Source organism: Ambystoma mexicanum, chromosome 9, assembly GCF_040938575.1.
Source record: "Ambystoma mexicanum isolate Mex_15411 chromosome 9, UKY_AmexF1_1, whole genome shotgun sequence".
In the NCBI taxonomy this organism is placed as follows: domain Eukaryota; kingdom Metazoa; phylum Chordata; class Amphibia; order Caudata; family Ambystomatidae; genus Ambystoma; species Ambystoma mexicanum.
Window position 1 is genome coordinate 665,844,774 of NC_090931.1, and position 21,965 is coordinate 665,866,738.

The 21,965-nt window shown below is 47.5% G+C and overlaps 1 protein-coding gene across 5 annotated transcripts in view; it reads right to left on the reverse strand.

Moving 5' to 3' along the window:
* TRAK2 (trafficking kinesin protein 2) overlaps window positions 1-21,965 on the reverse strand; it is a 522,775-nt gene that overhangs the window by 371,199 nt on the left and 129,611 nt on the right. The gene's annotated exons all lie outside the window — the stretch shown is intronic.

Below are 21,965 nucleotides of genomic sequence, written 5' to 3' on the forward strand. Positions count from 1 at the left end.
TGTCAACCTGAAACAAATCTGTTCTGAAAAAGACACTTGCCATCCTGAAAAGTAGTCAAGACTTTCCTTTATCTTATTCAAACCAATACCGTGGAATAGATACTTTGTTTTGCCAAGACTAGAAGAGACTCTTTTCCAAATCAGTCTCATGGAAAAAAACATTTGTTTTATCATCTTGTGGGTAGTATTAGGTAAAAGACATTTGTAATGCCTTTAAGAGACCAGTTGTGACACGCAACATTGTGAATAGTTTGCCTGAAAAAAATCCAGGGGAAGGGAGCCAACCCTAAGATACAAGAAGTGTTTTGGTTGAAGTTTTACATTTGAGTTATTGCACTTGTCTATTGATTTGAGCTTTGAAACGTGTATTTTGCACATTGTGTTTGCATGCATTCGCGAAATCGTCAGATTGAGTTTGGACATTGGGTGATCCTGCTTTAATTTTATAGGAAGGAGTACTCTTATTAGGGTAGGGAAAGTTGGGCCTTTATCCAAACCCCCCTCTGTTAATAAAATGGCTAATGTTAAGAATGACAACACGTTGGGTTTGCCTCTCATTGCTGACCCCTCACAGAAAACATAACCTGCAATGCTAACCAGAATCACAGACATATGCCCAAAAGGACCTTGGCTGTGTGTGGGGAGGGGCTTTGAGGGCAAATAACCCGGTAGCAAAATGGTGAGTTTAAGGTATTAAGAGAACAGGTAAACCAGAATTAACTTTAACGTTAAGAGTGCAGAGGTCCTTTGAAGGCTGGAGATTTGAAGCCTGGCAGGGTAGGGCCCACTTTGAGCAAACTACCTTTCCCAACAGGCCTCCTTTGCAAATAGCAGCCTGTCTGGAATAAGGGTATGCACACAGAGGAGCAGGAGGTGGCAGCAGCAGCTGCACACAACAGGTAAGCCTGGAGCAGGGTAATGGGTGGGATCAAAAGTTTTGCATGCTAGGGGAAGGGAGTGGGATAAAGGACGGATGGGGGTAGCGTAACGGACAGGAAAGGAAAGGTGCAGACCGGCTGGGAGACTAGGGGGTTGCCGGGAGGTGCCCTTCATTGAAGAAGGGCAGGGAGGTGGAGCAGACACAAATGTTTCCCTGCAGGATTAAAGCCAGGCACAGGGAACTGGAATTCAGCAATAGTTGCCTGTGTGAAAACATAGATCCTTCTGACAGCAGAAGGATAGAAGGATGCCTTGGGAGATCTGCTTAAGAGGGTGCAGTTTGGTTCTTAAGCAAATTGGTGGGCCAGTTCTCAATTAAGGGGTTTTGTTGAACCTTAGAACAAGCGGGAGCTGGCAGGCCGCAACCATAAACATGATTTTGCATCCATGCAACAGGCCTCAAGGCTGACATTAAATTAGTAGCAAAGACGGCAGAAAGTTTTTCAACACCGTTTTGTCTGAGTGAACTATTTCAGTATAGGTAAAATCCCATCAAGGTATATCATCTAATCCCATTTAGCAACACTTCCCACTAACAGCTAGTTTCCCTCCAAAAATGCTTTCACAAAGTTCAAAATAGTTTCTCTGGTGGCTACAAGCCTTGAAAAATCCAGCTCTATGCACAGAAAAATTGGATAGGTACCCATGTTTTCATCTATATGTTGTATTTCCTGCTTAATGATTCAACAAACTATCTTAAATATTGGTTTTTGAAGGTATGACTCATGTTACTGCCTGTATGCATAATTCAAGTAGACCATGGCCATGTTTTAGTGAGCAACGTTTGAGAATATTGTTCTGTTTTAAGCTTAGTTATTTAAAAAGGTTTCTAATACCTTTGCCATATATCTCAAAGTTTGCTGCTGCTCAGGATCTTTACTCTATCGGAAAAGATTTGTTAACAAGGGAGCCCCGAAGCTGAATAAAGCTATTGCTGAAGCTACAAGTCTCTGTCTCTACCCGACACAGTGTTCTCTCGGTTCTCTTACCACCACTGTGGGGTCTAGTCTCTCTTTTCCGCCACTTTGGGGATTTTTGATTCGGTCTTCCTTACTAGGAGGGGATTTGAGGGGGCGGGGGGGGGGGGGGGTCTCTTGGTGCCCTTTACCTCACGCTGAGGTCTCTTGGTGCTCTGATGAATCCTGCAAAATCCTCACAAAGACCCTACCTAAAGTCTCCTCCCAGGTGGCCAGGGGGAGGCAGCCGCTACCGGATCCTACCCTTAGGGGCGGTATTAGCCAGGAGAATCACCTGGGAGGAGAAGGTGTCACGCCTCTTCGGAGACCGTGGTCACTGTGGCATCGTTGGTCCCTTAGGCGGATTGCAGCCATTTTTACTACCAAGATGGCCGCCGCTACAGAAGGTGTGGGTCTAGACGTTGAACAGCCCAGAGCCGAGGAAGGACCGCCCTCCTGCTCGAGATTCAGTTCATCTGTTCCTGTCAACAACGCACGGACGCGTTGCTAATCTTCATTGATTCATTGACAACACTACACTCTAACCTCTCTCCCGGCTCCTTCCCGAAGCAGGGGACTCGAGCCCTCACGGTTACACTCACCAGCTACGATCCGGAAACCGCGGATCAGTCCGCCAAGGAGTTTAACCCCCCAGTGTTTGGAGCCTCGAGTCCTGTGGGCCAACCCGCCCTCTTGGTGCTTGTTCTTGCAGTACTTCCTCATACGTCCCCGTTTTTGATCCCATCAGATTCTTACTGGAGGACTTCCCTTCCTGCCGGATAGGTTCATTACTCCCTTTTACAGACAGGTTCATTACTCCCTTTTACAGACAGGTTCATTACTCCCTTTTACAGACAGGTTCATTACTCCCTTTTACAGACGGCTTTCAAACTGTGGTTTCCTGAACCTTTCCCGTCTAGATGACATCACTCCAGCAGCAGCCGCCAAAGGGTTTTCTCCCCCAGAGGGTTTCCCTGAGGCCTTACCCCTCCTCTAATCTTGAACAAGAGGCGGAGGAAGGGACTTCGGGAGGCCTTCGCATTCACCCCCCTGTTGGACACATTCCCTGGGCAAAGAGGAAGAAAGGAAAGGAAGAAAACTAGCGGTGAGTCCTTGAGGTAACCATTCAGTTATTTATATCACTGTTCAGAAAACATATTTAATACAGTTAGCAACGCCATTTTGATAGCTGGGATTACCCAGATACTGAACGGTCATCTCAAGGCTACGGTAGCTATCTTGTAGGGAACTATGGACCTAGCCCACCAACAACAGTTAGTTACGGCAGTACAATCTTTGACTGCGGAAGTGCAGGTATTAAAACAGGAAAACGCTTTGAGACAACAGGTAGGAAAAGTTCCTAGCTGTTCCGAATTGCCTCCAGGCCCGATTCCGGGGGGTTTATATGATGGGAATCCCCACAAACTTAAGGCCTTAATCGAGGCCTGCACAGTCCAATTTTCATTTAATACAGCATTTTTTCATAATGACCGAGACAAGGTAGGACACATGATAGCACACTTCTGGGCCAGCGTCAGCCGACACCATTAGTTCTCACAAACACCGCTCTGCTAGATTCTTATCCCGCCTTCTTGAACAGCCTTAGATCTATGTTTAGTAGACAGGAGATCACAGTCTCAGCCCAGGAACAATTGCTAGCCTTCAAACAAGGATCACAAGATCTACTGTCATACATCACCACCTTCAAACAGCTGGAACCTCTTGGGCTGATGATGCACTGATAACGCTTTTCCGTAGAGGATTGAATGAGGAACTGAAGGATGAGGTGTCCAGAGTCTCTCGACCTCCAAATCTAGCGGAAATGATTACAATAGTTATGCAGATGGATTATCGTCTACAGGAAAGACTCAGAGAACGCCGTCGGAATTGTCCTATGAGGCCCTTGAATACTCCCAGTTCAATGAAGGCTCAGACTGACGAAGGTAGACTCACCTCGGAAGAACGCAACCGGCGTAAAGTTAAGGGGTTGTGTATGTATTGCGGATCCAAGGACCATGCAGTGCAAGATTGCCCTATCACCCCTACCAAGAAACAGGGAAACGCTTCTTCCCACCCGCATGGGGAACCGCAGCTAGGGAGTCAGTAACAGGTTCCTCAATGGCATCGCTATCTTCTCAAGTCACTGATATACCCGATCTCCCTATGATTGTCCTACAGGTCATGGTAGAATGGGATGCCTCGAACCCCGTTTTAGTTCCCGCCTCGATTGATTGTGGAGCAGCCGGAATCTTTGTTGATACCCACTGGAAGGATAATCAGACTACCATGCTCCACCAAATCTATAGCAATCCCAGTGGAATCAGTAGACGGGAGTCCACTGGTATCTGGACCCATCAAAGACCAGGCAAGACCTATTCATATGAAGATCGCTTCCCATCAAGAGACCATCGTATTCGATGTAATCCGCACGGCACATTATCCCTTGATATTAGGGTTACCTTGGCTTCGAGCCCATAATCCATATATCAATTGGAAAGCCGGCACAATATTTCTAGGGTCAGAACATTGTCTGACCCATTGCCTTTCGGATGGAGCACTTGGTTTCCGTTCTACAATCTCCGTGCAAGAAAACAAGTGCACTTCATCAGTGTTAAATAATATCCAAGAGATCCCCTCAGGTTACCGAGAATTCCAGGCAATGTTTTCCGATTCCGAATACACGGAGTTACCTCCACATCGTAGAGATGACTGCGCCTTGGAACTCGTTCCTGATGCTCCAATTCCCTTTGGTCGCATGTATATACTATCCAAACATGAACGAGAAGTTCTAAAAGAATACCTCCAAAAGAACTTACGTAATGGGCTTATTCAGGATCCACATCGCCAGCCGGAGCTCCTTTGTTCTTCATCCCCAAGAAGGATTCAATGGAACGTCGACCTTGTATCGATTATCGGGGGTTGAACAAGATCATGACCCCCTGATCGATACCCGATGGCCTTAATACCTGATATTCTTGAGGCTGTTAACGGAGCCAAGATCTTTACTAAACTAGACCTCCGCGGAGCCTATCATCTTATCCGTATCCACACAGGCGACGAGTGGAAAACAGCCTTTCATACTCCCTTGGGTCATTACGAGTATAGGGTGATGCCATTCGGTCTTTCCAATGCCCTGGCTGTTTTCCAGCGTTTTATGGATCATATATTTTCTGATATTCTTCTGCACACAGTCATCTATTTGGACGACATATTGGTCTTTTCAGCATCAGCGACTGATCACATTCAGCACGTAAAGTAAGTCCTGCAGAGACTGTCGGAAAATCATCTTTTTTGCAAGTTGGGCAAATGTGAATTCCATAAAGATAAGAGTGGTTTATTTGGGGTACATTCTATCAGCCGAGGGAATCGCCATGGATCCCAGGAAGATCTTGGCTATCATGGAATGGCCGGTTCCATTGTGCGTAAAGGATCTGCAGAGGTTCTTGGGATTCGCACATTTTTATAGGCGCTTCATCCCCAATATTCCGAAGAAATCCTTTCGATGACGGCGCTTCTTAAGAAGAATGCAAGATTCCATTGGTCAGAGGAGCCCCACCAAGCCTTTGAGAGGCTCAAAGAATGCTTCACCACAGAAACCATACTACTTACCCCTGACCAAACCAAAAGATTAATTGTAGAATCCGACGCTTCACACTATGCTGTAGGGGCCGTTATACTTCAGGAAAATGGACAAGGATTAGAGTGTCCCGTGGCCTATCTATCCAAGATGCTCTCACCTTCAGAAATAAAATTACTCGGTTCTCGAAAAAGAACTACTGGCGATCAAGAGAGCCTTTGAGGAGTGGCGGCACCTATTACTGGGGGCCAAGCATGCTATCGAAGTACGAACCGATCACAGCAATCTTCGAGCCCTGCAATACTCGCAGACCCGGAATAGCCGTCAGGCCCGCTGGGCCCATTTCTTTTCACCCTATGAGATCGTCTTCTCCTTTATACCTGGAAGAGTCAACCTTAAGGCAGACGCACTGTCCAGAAAGGATTAGAAGTCTACAACCCCTTTCCGGTCTGAACCCTTGTTCCCCAGAGCAAGATGTTTATAGGAGATTACAACCTTTCTTCAATTGGTGGCTATAGCGACCTCTCAATTTCTCCTAGTCAATCCCCGGTTTGTGACTATTTGGAAGCTTGTCTCCTCTCAAGGATGCTTCTATAGGAACAAACAACTGTTTATTCGCTCCGAAGAATTAAGAAGAACAGTACTCCAGCTCTGTCATGATTCTCAGATGGCTGGTCATCGAGGAGTGACTAATACCAAGGAGTTGGTCCAACGCCATTTCTGGTGGCCAAAGATGGCTCAGGATATTCAAGACTATGTTTCAGCATGTGCCACTTGTTTACAAACCAGGTCCCTTCGGTCAGCTCCATTGGGTCTTCTATCAGTGATGCCTGTCCCAGATCGCCCCTGGCAAATGATTGACAGATTTCATAGTAGAGCTACCTATCTCTGACGGTTGTACAGTGGTCAAGTTGACAGTGGACTATTTCACTAAAATGGCACATTTTATTCCCCTTCCTCACATTCCCACAGCAGCCCAGATGGCGAAAATCTTCCTTTCACGGATATTCACGCTCCATGGGCTCCCAGAAACAATCGTCTCAGATCGTGGATCCCAATATACGTTGCGATATTGGCAACAAATATGCAAGAGTCTTAACATCTCCAGAGCCTTAAATTCTGGCTTTCATCCACAAACCAACGGCCAAACAGAACGGCTTAACCAGACGGAGAGTTATCTGCGCCGTTACATCTCCGCTTCACAAGACAATTGGTGTTCTCTATTACCATTGGCGGAATTCACCTACAATAACTCTCGTCACTCCGCTCTGGGTTCCAGCCCTTTCTTTTGTTCATATGGATTTCACCCTTCCCGTTTCCCTACCGGCCGCCTTTCTTCATCCCGATTTCCAGATGTGGACAATCTGCTCCAGAGCATTCAGACGGGCCATCAGGCGGCCAGGACTTCTCTTTTGGTTGCTCAAAAAAGAATCAAAGGATTTGCAGACGCACACCGCTCTCCGGCGCCACTCTTGGTGCCGGGTGATTCGGTATGGCAGGCCTCGCGGTTTTTACCCCGTCACTTGGTCCCATCCAAATTGTCTCCTAGATATTTCAGTCATTTTCCTATTGTACAGAAGCTGGGTTCATCAGCCTTCAAACTCAGGCTTCCCCCTTCGTGGTCCAGGATCCATCTGGTATTTCACGTGTCCCAACTGAAGAAGGATGTGATGGATCGTATTCTAGGTCGCGGAATACTCACCTTCCTCCTATTTCCACTCCGTCGGGACCGGAATATGAAGTGGCTGACGCGAGTGACTATTTTTGAGGCCGGCTTCAGTATTTGATTGATTGGCGAGGATATTCGCCAGCTGACCGTTCCTGGGAACCTGCCTCGGCAGTTCATGCCCCGGCACTGGTTTGCTGATTCTTTTGGAATCCTCTGTGTAAACCGGGGGCCCCTGCCCTTCGAAGGGGGCATACTGTCACGCCTCTTCGGAGACCGTGGTCACTGTGGCATCGTTGGTCCCAGTCGCGGATTTCGGCCATTTTTACTACCAAGATGACCACCACTACGGAAGGCGTGGGTCTAGACGTTGAACAGCCCAGCGCCGAGGAAGGACCGCCCTCCTGCTCGAGATTCAGTTCATCTGTTCCTGTCAACAACGCACGGACGCGTTGCTGCTCTTCATTGACAACGCTACACTCGAACCTCTCTCAGGGCTCCTTCCCGAAGCAGGGGACTCGAGCCCTCGCTCTTACACTCACCAGCTACTATCCGGAAAACGCGTATCAGTCCGCCAAGGAGTTTAACCCCTAGTGTTTGGAGCCTTGAGTCCTGTGGGCCAACCCGCCCTCTTGGGATCAAAAACGGGGACGTACAAGGAAGCACTGCAAGAACAAGCACCCCTTATACGTCCCGTTTTTGATCCCATCAGATTCTTACTGGAGGACTTGCCTTCCTGCCTGATAGGTTCACTAATCCCTTTTACAGACGGCTTTCAAACTGCGGTTTCCTGAATCTTCGCCGTCTAGACAACATCACCCCAGCAGCCGCTGACACAGGGTTTTCTCCCCCACAGGGTTTCCCGGAGGCCTTTCCCCTCCTCTAATCTTGACCAAGAGGCGGAGGAAGGGACTTAGGAAGGCCTTCGCATTCACCCCCCTGTTGGACACATTCCCTGGGCAAAGAGGAAGAAAGGAAAGGAAGTAAACTAGCGGTGAGTCCTTGAGGTAACCATTCAGTTATTTATATCACTGTTCAGAAAACATATTTATTACAGAAGCGCCCCAATGGAATGGAACGACTCAGATGGGAGGGATGCAGTATTTGTCGTCCTCATAGAAGAGATTTCAGTAAAGCCAGAATATGTAATGGCTTGTTGTAGGAGTGAGGTCCCAAAGCCATTCATCTTGGCGGTTGAGAAAATTTGCATAATCATTTATCAGGAATATGGAGCCCCTACATAAAGTTTACAATATTTATGGTGGTAGAAAACTCTGTAGCCAACAGGAGAATATAAATGTGGACATCAGAACATTAACATCTGATAAAGCTAACTCTGCTTTAAACCCGAACTAATCATGGAGTCCTTCCAAAAATCCTTTTGAAGATGTAATTAATGATAGAAGTGAAGAAGGCAAATCTGAAAACAATATTCAGAATAAGAGAGGTCATTTGAGCATTTATTTTTTATTTATTGAACATTTGTATGGTGCCTACACAGCAGAAAGTGTTTCCAGGCCCCACAAGACTAAGGGGGAGAAGGGAACAGGAGAGGATAAACAACAATAAACGGTCCGTCTAGGCCTTGTGACATTTGGATCGTGCAAGTGCAGCAAGCAGGAAGTACGGGTTGGGGGGGCAGGTCAGGGTGAGAGGAAAGGGAGGTGCCTCAGGGGCAGAGTGCTATGGGGAGCACATTAGGGCAAGTTCGCTGGGAGATGGGTCAGGGTCAACAAGTGCCAGGAGAGGGTGTAGGCAAGACTCAGTCTAGTCAGGGAGGCTGTCTGTAAGAAAGTGCTAGTAAAAGGGGTGCTGGGGTAGACTGGTCGGGAGGGAGGGCCTGGCCCCCCTTAGGACTCAGAAGGGACCAGACAGCCAGTCGCAGCAGCAGCAGGGAGTTTGCAAATTAGCAAAGAAGGGGGGAAAAGGGAAGGAGGAGGAGAAAAGTAAGGTCTTGAGAAGTTTCCGGAACTTAAGGAGATCTTGCTCAGTTCTGTGAAGGGCGGGGAGGCCATTCCAAGAAATATCTAACCCCCACTCTGTGCTTGGAGAAACGTCTGACTAGGAGAGGGTTAGAGCTAGAGGATCGAAGGACTCAGCAGGGAGGTATTTGGGTGGAGAAAGTAGGTAGTAGTGCTGTCCCAGGCCCCAGAAAGCCTTGTGGATGATGCAGAGGGTCTTGAATTGGATCCTTGCAGCCACCGGGAGCCAGTGGAGAGATTTATGGGCTCGAGAGATACGGTCCCTGGGCTTAAGGCCAAAGATAAGGCTTGCAGTCCTACTCTGCCCTAGTTTAAGAGGGCAGAGGGAGGGAAGAGGCAGATTTAGGAAGAGGCTGTTGCACTAGTCCAGCCTGGAGAGAACCAGAGCTCTACAGACATCAAATTTCTGGGGGGAAGGCGAGGAAAGGGATAATGCCTCTGAGGAGGTGAAGCGGACAGTGGGCCTTCTGGGCAAACAATATGAGAAGAGCAGGAGAGCGAGGAGTAGAAGATGACACCCAGGTTTTTTGCCTCACAATAGGGAGAGGGGAGGGGGCCCAAGGAGGGTGGCCAGAGATTAGGGGTGAAATAACGGGGGTGGGAAGGAAGGAAGGGTGGTTCCAATGAGAAGGATCTCAGTCTTACTGGCATTAAGACAAAAATCGTTAGCAGCACATCATGCCAGAATAGCAGTCAGAAAATCAGGAATGAGAGAGAAAGGAGAGAAAGCACAGGAGGGAAGCTTAAACAGCCGAGTGTCATCCGCATAACACTGGAAGTGGGAAGAGAAGGTAGAGATCAGGTGGGCAAGAGAGGCAAGTGAGCCCCGGCGAGATGATAGAGCCCTGAGGGGCGCCTAAAGTCGAAAAAGAGGTAGAGGACAGAAAAGGGCCCATTTGAACCTGGGAAGGCCGATTCAAAAAGGAAATAGGTCAGCCAAGTCAGTGCCCGGCATGCCCAGAGTATCACAGAATCCATTTTAGAGGATGGCATGATCGACAGTGTCGAAGGCAGAGGATACTTCCTAAGGACAGAAGGAAGAGTTTGAAGCGAAGCGAGGCTTGCGAGCAAATCTTCACAGGTGTTCAAGAGAGCAGTTTCTGTGCCTCTGGCTGCTCTTAAGTCAGACTGGTAGTCATGGAGACAGCCAACAGATTCAATGTGATGGATTTGTTGGCAGATGACCAACTTCAAGAGTTTGCACACAAACAGTCTTGGTGCACAGAGGGGGACACAGAGGGGGACAGAGAGGGGGACAGAGAGGGGGACAGAGAGGGGGACAGAGAGGGGGACAGAGAGGGGGACAGAGAGGGGGACAGAGAGGGGGACAGAGAGAGGGACAGAGAGAGGGACAGAGAGAGGGAGGGACAGAGGGAGGGAGAGAGGGAGGGAGAGAGCTAAGGGAAGGCAGAGGGGGTAGAGGAGGAGAGTGAGAAACGGATGTCCCGAGTGTTGGTTGCGAAGTGGGAGGCCAAAGCCATGCATAGGGCCTGGTAAGGAAGAGGAGAAGTAGAGACTGCAGTAGGATTGGCAAGTTCCTTGCAGATTTTTGAACATTTCCGCCGTGTTATTGTTGGCCGCATAGATGCGGGCTTGAATATGGGCCCGCTACTTGGACCGGAGAGTCTGCAATGCCTTGGGAGCAGGCGACAGGCCAGTTTGTCAGAGGATGTGCGAGAAGCCAGCCACTTCCGTTCCGCAACTCTACACTTCAGCGAGGGTAGGTTGGAATCATACCAACGGTTGCATTTGGAGGCAGGATTCATTCGGATACTCATGACAGAGGAGAAGGAGGAGAAGAGAGAATGGTGAGAAGGGTCCGAGGCAGAGAGAAGGGTCACAGGGAGAGGGAGAGAATGGTCAGAATGGAGAGAGGGAGGTCAGCTGAGATGAGCACATCCAGAGTGTGCCCGACTGAGTTGAGTCGGACCAGAGGGAAGACTGATGAGGGAGAAAGTCAGAGATTGCATCAGGGGAATCCAGATGAATATTAAAGTCTCTGGGGAGGAGAACTTAGTGGTAGAGGTCAGGAGAGAAGAGCTGAGGTCGGCCCACTCCAATAGGAAGTGGGAGACCAGCCCAGGGATCCTATAGTTGGTAGTGAGAGTAATCAACAGGGTAGGAGAGATGAAAAGCTTGCACACAATGTGGTACCGCCGCCGGGGGGAGGGGGGGGTTGGGGGTTTGAAGACAGAGAGCGGCAGGAGAATTAATGAGAGCCAGAAGACGCTCATCAATAAGGAAGTTGGGCTGAGAGCCCTAGGTCATGATAGTTACATTTAGGTAGACACTGATGATGCACCTGGATGATGGGAAGTGTGGCAAGGGCACTTCCCATCTTTTTCCACCGTTAATTGGTGAAGAGGAGAAAGGAGAGTAACCATATGGGAGAGTTCATAGGTCGGGAGAGGGAATGACAAAGAGAATGTCGGTAATAGTCTGCCTGGAAAGAACATCGACATAGGTGTTGGCAATGGCAGACCAGGGTTACAGACCAGACCACCATTCTTAAACTTTTTTCTTCCAGGCTTAGAAAGAGGGGGGGATAGGCAATAGAGAAGTAATTAGAATAGATAGTGGAGATGTTGAGTACCATGGGAAAAAGCAGTACTTCAGCACCAGCAACAGAAAAGAGGCGCCTTGATTGGAGATTCAAACAGTCGTCAAAATACTGGCAATTACAGCAGGGTAATAGATTTGAAAACACCTAGAAAGGACAAACGAGCATGAAATTGCGCACATTAAGAATACCCTAGAGGCAGCAGAATTTGGAGCAGCCCAAGCAGGAGAGAGCAAGATACATGTGAGATGGCCATATAGGCAACACATTAACAAGGGGGGTCCTGGGAGTCCCTCTGCCAGACATTAGTCCTGGTTACGAGAGACTTACCCAGAGTCTTTAACTCGCTATCTTTCCCAAACATATCAGTCTTTGTCCTGCCCTGGGGCAGTCCAGCACCAACAAGGCAAGGTTGCAGGCAGCAGAATGTTTGTCAGGAAGTGGGCCCAGGTACTATGGCAGCCCAGTAAAAGCGAGTACAAACTCGGAGGAAGCTTGAAGATGTGCACATACAGCACTAGGAAGAGCCGGGTCTGGTCTCAAAGGGAATGAGCTTCCTGGGGCGGGAGCGCAGAGGGAAGAACAATGTCAACCGCTTACCAGAAAACAGAGTGAACTGGGTGGCAGGTCTCTGAGGGAGCGGAGGTGCACAAACCGGAAACAAAGCAAATGGGGCAGAGAGAATCCTTGTGGTTTGGTGGCCACGGCCAGACAGGCCAAACGGGGGGTCTTGTAAGTGGGCCTTGCAGAGGGGTGGGTGGCATTTGCTTGTCTGCTCCCTCAATTGGCCAGCAAGTATCAAATGTGGCCAATCACAATGCGGCGGGCATCTTATGTTTAATAACAAAAATTCACATAAGCCCATGTGGGTCTACCTGAATGATGAGGCAGTTTCCAAGGCACCCAGGATCTTGGGATGAAAATGAGATGGCAGGCAGGGGAGTTGTGTGGAACATTGGGGACTTCAAGTCCCACAATGCCCAAAATACTGGGATGCAGAGGTACTAGGCTGCAACGTGCAGTCAAGTGCTTCTAATGACCCACACCCTAGTGTGACTGTTGTATATAAGGCACTCTCAAGTGCAGGCCATTAGGAGAAGTAGAAGGTGGAGTGCCTGCAGAAATTCCACACTGCAGAAGAAAAGCGAAGATGCCGGTGCTGCTGCTATATCCAGAGCGGATGTCAGACCTGAGGGAGTCTCCAACTTTGATGGCATTGCATGCAGAGGTTGCGCATGGGAAGTGTTGCTGTGAAAAGCTTCCCCTCCCCCTTTCATGGCCTTGAATGCAGAGGTTGCACGGCAAGAAGCATCGTTTTGAAAAGCTTTCCCTGTTGTAACTTGTGCTCCAGTGGCAGTCGAGCACCGGAGTGTCTCTGGAGCGAGGAACGCTCCTCTCCCGACCAGAGCGAACCGCAGAAACTGAAACAAAGTAGTTTGCCATGCAGAACGAAGCAGAGGAAGCAGAAGGCGCAGTGGAACGAGTGGATGCGTATGCAGCAACCAGTGAGTTCACTACATTGTGTAATCCCGGAATGCTCTGTAATCGGCCACTGGCCATTAATGATAACTTTGAATACCGGACTGATGTAAAGAAGTTAAAGAGAAAGAATGAGAACTTTAGTAACAGACAAGAAGGTTACAATCGAATATATAATTTGTCTGTAGCAGGATTTGTAGCAAACCGTTGTTCCTTATATAATTCCACATCGTTTCACCAATCTAGACCTAATTTTGCATAATTACTTGTTAGGACCCTCCGGACATCACTAGCTACATGACATTTGGATACCCTACCCCTTTCCCTGGATTTCAGCACCTTTACACATGAGACGGTTGCCCGAAATCGGCAAAACATCAATGTGGTTTTAGAAGGACCGGTTCCAACACGAGGAACAAAACTCGAGGTACTGCCCTTTAGGATTCACTGTTTCTAAGATATTTGCGTCGCAACAAACTGCACCAGGCCAGGATGAGGAGACAGGTGGGGAGAGAGCACAGAAGGTCCCAGTATGCAGATGCACACCAACTCTCGCCTCATCCCATCGTCTGCTCCGGGGTATGTCAGCCTGCCACACATGCACATTCTCAGCGAGTTTACTTTAGGGTGCAAAGCACATCAAGCGATAAGCGAATCAGAACAGCAACCTACAGGATCAGTGATCAGTGTTCTGTCTACTTCTGCTAGTTATACTTTTAAAGATTGAAGTAATTTCCAAAGCCCAAAGAGGACAATATTAAAAGTAGTTTAACGACAACCTACATTGCCAAACCAAAGAGAGGGCAATACTAAAGCAAATTGACAAGCCCCATCATTGCCAAAGTCAAGAGAGGTTAATTCAAAAGCAAGCAAAGTGTAACCCTTATTACCAAAGAGAAAAGGGCAATAGTTGGAAAAGACTCAAACAAGCATTGTCTAAGCCAAAGAGAAGCAAGTGTGATAGAAAGCCATTAGCAACATTTGGTTGATGCAAGAGTGGGAAAACAAGGCTGGCAGGAGAGTAGCCCTCCTGATAGAAAGTGTTCAGGAGGAGAGGAGCATAACCTGCATTGCATGTGGCAATCACAAATGTGGAATAAATCGCACCAATGTGTCTAACGTCTTCCTAGAAGAAGTAGTCAATACTGATGTTGAAAGTCAAAAGACTTTGCCAAGTTGTTTGAAGCAAACTTTACCATTGAAGTACTTGTAGTAGTGTTAGGAGCGTAGTCCTGGCAGGTTAGTGGACAAGGAAGAAATCATTTAAGTACTGTGCTGTGGTTCCAAGGTTGTGAAGAAGAAGTGGGAAGAACATTAAAAGCATTTTGTGAACCGTTTTGAAATCATCCTGACAAAACATTGTTGACCCTGAGGAATTCTACCATCCGTACGTGGAGAGTGCACTTGCCTGGGCTTTTTGATTTTTTTTTTTTTTATAATGAAAAGGAATGAGAGGGGGTGGGGGGGAAAAGAGACCAGCCTCCGAGAAATGTGTATGCCCATTCCGTGCACATTTCATCTGCTTCCCGCACAAAATGCATAGTTACGTGTACTCCAGGAAAAAAGACAGCCTACAGGTACCGTCTATCCCCATCATATTCAGCTGGAATGTGACAGCTCCGGGTACATCAAAGTATCTCAAGAAGGGGGAAAGGCACAAATCAATGCAATGTGTCAACTTGAAGCTAGTTCTCACCTCTATGTATGAAAGGCAGTGAATGTCCTGTCTGTGTCCAACGGTTACTGCAGGTGTCCCTGCAGAGCAGACCCCTTTCAGAGGGACGAAGGATGTGATTTGGGAAAGACAGGAAGTCGGCTCCCATCACAAACTTCGAGGGCGACTTAGTCACAGAGGGCTCAGTGAACCAGAGAGACACTTCACAACATACAGGAAGCTTGGTGGGACTTTAATTATGTGTTGTCACCCCTTGTCTGTCCTATTGCAGAGCACTCTGGTCCTGACCTCATGCATAACAGAAGATTGTTTTAAGGAACCCAGGATTGGTTCATTAAGGTGGGCTTAGCCTGCACCAATCACTGGGGCTCATTTGGCTTTAAGAGAGGGCTGAACCCCTCACTTGAGCGATCATCCGATGGCTTCAAAAGGAGTAAGAAGACAGACTCATTTGGACCCGGGCTGAAGGTACAGTCTACCTTACATTTTCCACCAGTGAAGGGAGGCCAGGAGTTCCAAGAGGGAAGCAAGATCCCTCCCCTAAACATCTTCCAGGGAACAGAGAGAGTTGCCGGACTCAGAGGACCCGTCCAGCAGCTCCAGAACCAGTACCCAGCCAGCACACAGCGTGCCCTGCTAGGTTCTGCCAGCAAGCTTCCTAGGTGTGACGTGCCAGAGAATCACTGGACAAACGACAAGGCAGTTGCCTGCAATCACTGAGCTTTGGGGCATCTGCCTTGAAAGGACAAGCCCTGCGAAGAAGCTAGGAGTGCCACACAAACATCATTCAGCGTCCATCTTTTAAAAGGACATTTTCAAGACAGTCCAGTCCTCAAACCTCATCTGGCTGCACCGCTGACTTTAGTCACGCCACCGTCACCAGAGTCACCAGCGCCATCACAGCCATCTGAGCTGCCTCGACCAGCATTCCAGATCCGCCAACCAGCACAGAGACAACGATTCTTGGCCCGAGCCGCCGCGCCAGTCAGCCTGCAGAAGTCCATCCAGCAAGCTGCGCCAGACAGCCTGCAGATGTCCATCCAGCCTCGCTTGCCGAACTGCCTGCCGGCTGGTACCCGCAGCTGTCTCCCGCCATCAACTCTGTCTCAAGGGCTGCAAAGCTCCTGGAGCCGCCTCAACGCGGCCGAGCACCAAGAACTTAATCAGCACCAGGTACATTGTGTTTCTGCCCCCCTGGTCATTCTCCGAAGACCCCTAGAGACAGTTACAACCCTTTGCCCCTTGTGCTGGAACCAAACAACCTTGAACAGTAAGACTGATTACTTTACCAACAACCCTCCCGTTAGTATCCAGAGTGCATCCCTTTCCTTCGTGAAACTGTCCCGTGTTCCTTTACAGGGTGACTGTAGTGTGCTAGAACAGTCTGTTGTAGTCATAATAAAGTCGACATTTGTATACAGCCATGACTGCACAGTCCCTATTATCATCATTAGATAATTGTATTTTGTATTGTATTGCTGTGTTGCAACTAACTAATGATCCACAAACTTGCGGAGATAAGCCTGCCGTTTGGTTCACGTTAACAAAATTGGACAAGGAGGTCTTATAATTCACTTGTATTCCAATCTGGTCGGATCCCTTCTGGTGTACTAGAGGTGTGGCGTTGATTGATGGTTTAGAAACCGATATTCATCCCTGGACCACTGGTGCCCCGGAAGTTGATTTGTCACAGACACCGAGGAATCATCCCAACAAAACATTGCTATTGATACAAATGAATGGTGGAAGTGTTTTGATTCACAAAGGAGAAGTTGTGTTGAGCTCTTTGCTACAAATGGAAAGATAAAGATGTGTCATCTAGTTGAACTGTTGGTTAAAGCCAAGTGGCAGACTTTTGGAACAAGAAGAACTTTACAATTATAACTTGGTTACAAAGCAGAACTCTTTTCCTTGAACTTTTGATTGGAAATCCTACTTTGAATCTGGGAAAGGGGATACGACCCAGGTTATACAGTTACTAGGTCTGTGTTGAACCCGACTATTTCTATTATATTGAAAATATAACGTATAAATTATAATTTTTTATTTTTAATCAGTCTGCAAAGCTTACCCCTGTCATGTGGCTGTTCGCACAGTAGTTCTGCCATAGTTCTACGTTCTTTGTTCCTTAACTTCAGCAGTTCATGAAAACGTCAGCAATTTATTGCTCCTAAACTTTCCATACTATCAGCATTCTAGTTAACAGTGGCACTCACTTGTGGGTGACAATACAGTGCTTTTGTAGTAATGCAGGTAACACGAAACAGTGCATGTCTCTTCAATAATGTCCGCAATGATGAGGTCTGTCACATCGTGGCAAACGAAATTGATGAATATATGTCATCAACAGTACGCAAATACATACTTTAACCGTACACATACGGGTACGGCACACGCTTCAGCCCTACACGTACAACACTAATGTTGAGGTTGCTGCTGCCTCGCCTGTAAATTGGGATACCAATGATGTTGCTGCGCAATCTCAACGCTCCAACTCTAAGTAGCTGGAACCGATTTACGGGATTCATGCTTTTCTCATGGTCTGCTTTATGTGGATTTCTCGAGTTGGAGACAAAGACAATTTGTTCACACTAGCAATATGGTCTACAAAGAAGGATTGGTTTACTTCATTAAATAAACTTCAAACTATGACTGAAGTCCCCCCAACCCCGAGGCCACCCTGCACCCTTTTGTCTGAACTAACGCAAAGAAGCCAAAGTGGAAGGCTATGAATAACTTTGCATACTGATCTGTTGAAGTGGCAGGATAAGAACATTGGGAACAGACAAGAAGGTTATCATTGTAATTACAAAGATTGAAGTAATTGCCAAACCAATATTAAAAGAGGATAAGCATCATTGCTTAAGCCCAAAGAGGTAATATTAAGGGAAGTTAATAAGAATCAATATTGCAAAGCCAAAAGAAGGCAATTGAGAAGCAAGCCAATTGTAACCCATATTTGCCAAAGAAAGGAAGAGGCACTATTTGATAAAGACCCAAACAAGTATTGTCTGAGCCAATGAAAAGCAAGTGTGATAATTAGTATTTGGCGGATGCAAGAGTGGGAAAACAAGAGTGGCAGGAGAGCTGCCCTCCTGATAGAAAGTATTCAGGAGAAGAGGGGTATAACCTGCATCGTATGTGACAAACAGCAACCAATGCATGTCTTTCTAGAACATTACTGATGTCATTGAAAATCATAAGACTTTGGTAATTTGTTTGAAGTAAACTTACCACAGAAGTATGTGTAGTGGTGTTAGGAGCTTTTTGTCCTGGCAAACCAGTATACCACGGCAAGGGATGTGTATTGGTAGTCCTAGCAGGGAAAAAGGAGGAGGAGCACTAAATATCTTGTGAATGATTGTGGAATCATCCAAACAAAACTTTGCTGTTGCTAACGGTGAACTGTAGAAGTGTTTTTGGTCCCTAAGAAGTTGTGGTGAATCTTGGCTACAAGTGGCGAGACAAATGCCATTTCTTTTGAACTGTTGGAAAGTAAGTGAGAGACTTGCAAGAAGAACCGTATCACTAGAACTTTGTGAAAAACAGAACTTTCCTAATTTTGAACTGTTGATACCAATTCCTGCTTTGATTCAGGGGAAGGGAACATTACCTAGGTTACAAGGAGAAACATTTAAGTTTTATATTTGAATTGCCATATATTCCCTATATGTTTGGTTTATGTATAAGTGTGAGGGACAGATTCCTTTTTGTTTGAGCGTTTCTTTTAGTTTATTTTCATAAGCAGGGAAATCCTCTTCAGGGTAGGGATAGTGAGGCGTTCATCAAACCTTTTTAAATAAATAAAATGGCATCTTATGAAAAACCTTTACAAAGTTGTCGTCCTCACATTTCTGACTTCCGACAAAAGGCATCCATGGACATTCAGATCCTCTGAAAAAGTAGTATGTCAAATAAATCTAGGCAAGGGAGCATTAATAATCTGGCTCTACCGGACCTACTGTGTTCCGGAAAAGGATGGAGATTTGCTACAAGACTATTGTTAGGTCCTTCAGACTATGGCTAGGCTCGTGTGGGGCAGGGGGCATTTAAACAAAAAAAAGGCACCATGATATCCAACCCCAGTCTTCTATAGCTTTCACCCAGTCATGATTTACTGGCGGTGCACGTTTGGTCCAACAAACCAAGCAGCAGACTAGATGATATCTGCAGAGAGGTGTTCAAATGAATGTTTACTAGAGCACACCAGTCTGAAGATGGTGCAAGACACCCACCTACCAGGTGAAGACAGATGATTATCTGGAAGATTACATTTAAGGCGTGTTGCGCTAAAAGACTACTATAGCTACAGGTCAGGTGTGATCGACACATCCTTTCATCTACCGGATGTAAATAAATGAGTTCTGTTGAAATTGAAACATGTTAAAATGTGGAAACTTTAAATAACAGGCTGATACATCAACAAGGCTAGCAGAGCTGCAGTGATCTGACCAAGACTTTAAGAGCGCAGGGCATTTTTGCATGGCATGGTTCATGATTTTGTGGGGTTAAAGGGTACTACTGGGGGCAAACAGGTACTTCAGAAAGCAAACAAAAAAAATGAAACAAATGGTCTTCATATGGCAGGGCATACCTTATGAAGGTAGTGTGCTGCTCCTTGCATAGGAGTGTTGGGTGCTTGAGGGTATTTAGGCAGTCACATGATAGGATATATGATAAAGCATTTATAACACGCCTATAAACAAGTGTTTCAAGGCGCAGCGAGGCAAGGCAGGGGAACAAAGGGAGGACAGACAACAATCCTACTAGGCCAGGTGTCATTCAGATCACGCAAGTGCGTGGGAAGGAGGCAGGGAAAGTGCAGTAAATGGGAATAGATAACAATAGTTAAGTAATGGCCAGCATGTGGCAAGTGCATGGGTAAGTGCAGACATCAGGTGTCAAGGGCTGGTAAGGGGACTGTAGGGATACAGAAACAATCCCCAAGTGTGGGGGTTGCCAGGTGGCAGTGCAGGTGTGTGACACTGGCAGGGGAGGGACCTGGGCCTGAGATCAGAGGGTGTCCAGGTAGCCAGTGCAGTTCCGGTTACAGCCAGGAGGTCAGCAGAGGAGAGAGGAGAAGAAGCAGAAGCAAAGAGAAAGGTTTTGAGGGGTTTATAGTGAAAAAACCGAATTACAAAATATCGAAAACAAAAATCTCGAATTTTTTTTTAATACGTTTTTATTTCGAAATGGGGGGGTTCCCCCCCCCAACCCCCCTTTTTTCTTTTTTTTATTTTACCCTTTTTTTTATACTTACCTGAACCCACAAATACATATAAATAAATAAATAAATAATTCGAGATTTTTTTTTTTGAGATTTTGGATTCAATATTTTTGTGATTCGATATTTTGTTTTCGGTTTTTTGACCGACCACCGTTTTGAGGTGCTTCCGGAACCGGAGATAGTTCTCCTCAAGTTTAAGGGAGGCTATTCCAGAGGGAGGGACAAGCCGAAGAAAGCGATCTACCACCAACTCGTGGCTTGGAGAAGCGACTGACACTGAGGGAGTTGGAGGTGGATGAGTGAAGAGCGAGAAGGAAGATATTTAGGAAGAGAGAGTTGAAGGTATTGAGGCCCCAGGCCCCAGAAGGCCTTGTGGACGATGCAGAGGGTTTTGAACTTAATCCTCGCAGCCACCAGGAGCCAGTGCAGAGATTTCAGTCCTGGAGAGATGCAATCCCTGGGCTTGAGGCCAAGGACAAGTCTTGCAGTCCTGTTCTGGATAAGTTGCAGAAGGCGTAGAGTAGAAGCAGGCAGATTTAGAAAGAGGCTGTTGCAATAGTCCAGCCTAGAGAGAACTAGAGCTCTGGAGACAGTGAGCTTCTGGGGGAAGGAGAGGAAAGGAAGAATACCTCAGAGGAGGTGCAGTTGGTAGTGTGACTTCTTAGAGATGTCAGAGATGTGAGGCGAGAAGGAGAGTGTGGAGTCGAAGAGGACCCCGAGGTTTTTAGCCTTGCAGGTGGGAGCAGGAAGAGGGCCAAGAGAGGCCGGACAGACAGCTATAGGAAAGGAGGGAGCGGGTGTGCCGATGAGGAGAATCTCAGTCTTACTGGCATTAAGGCAGAGGTCATTGGCGGCACACCACTCCTGGATAGCAGACAGACAGAGATGAGGGAAGTAGAGAAGGAGGCCGAGGAAATGAGCTCAGTGTCATCCGCATAGCACTGAAAGTTGGGGCAGAGAGCGGCGATGCGGTGGGCAAGGAGTGCCAGGTATTGGTTGAACTGCCAGGGAGAGAGGTTAGACCCCTGGGGGACACCACAGGTAGAGAAAAAGATAGCAGAGGGGAAGGACCCAATTTGGACCTGGGAGGGTCGGTCAGAGAGGAAAGAAGTCACCCATGCCAGAGCCTGACAAGTGATACCCAGGTTATCACAGAGACAGTTGAGCAGGATGGCATGATTGACAGCGTCAAAGGCAGAAGAGAGATCAAGAAGGATGAGGATGCAAGGGGTGTTAAGAGTCAAGGTTGGAGAGCAGGTCTTCACGGATGTTCAGGAGAGCAGATTCCGTGCTTCTGGCAGCTCTGAAGCCAGACTGATGGTAATGAAGACAACCAACAGTTTTAGTGTCGAGATTAAGCTGGGAGATGGCCAGTTTCTCCAGGAAGGGAGTGATGGAGATTGGGCGATAGTTAGCCGGGCAGGAGGGGTCGGCAGAGGGTTTGTTAAGAAGAGGGTGCACACGGGAGTGCTTCAGGGGGGGATGAGAAGACTCCAGGGGCGAAGGAGTGATTGCAGAAATCAGCCAGGGCAGGAGCCAGGTAGTCGATGTGGTCCTTGATATTTGGAGGAACAGGGGTAAACCTGTTCGACGAGACTTTCATAGATCGGACTGGTCTAGAAACCTTGTCTGCGGAGAACAGGGGAAAGGCAGAGAAGGAGGGAGGAGAGGTGGCTGCAGAAGGGCCAGAGGAAGAGCAGGGAGTAGGGGGAGGGGGAGGGAGGGGATAGGAGGAGAGGGAGGACAGGATGTCCTGTGTTTTAGAGATGAAGTGAGAGGCCAGTGCCGTGCAGAGGGCCTGGGAAGGGATAGGAGAGGTAGAGACCGTGACAGGATTGGCCAGTTCCTTGCTGATTTTAAAGAGCTCAGCCTAGTTGTTAGATGCCGCAGAGACGCGGGCTTGG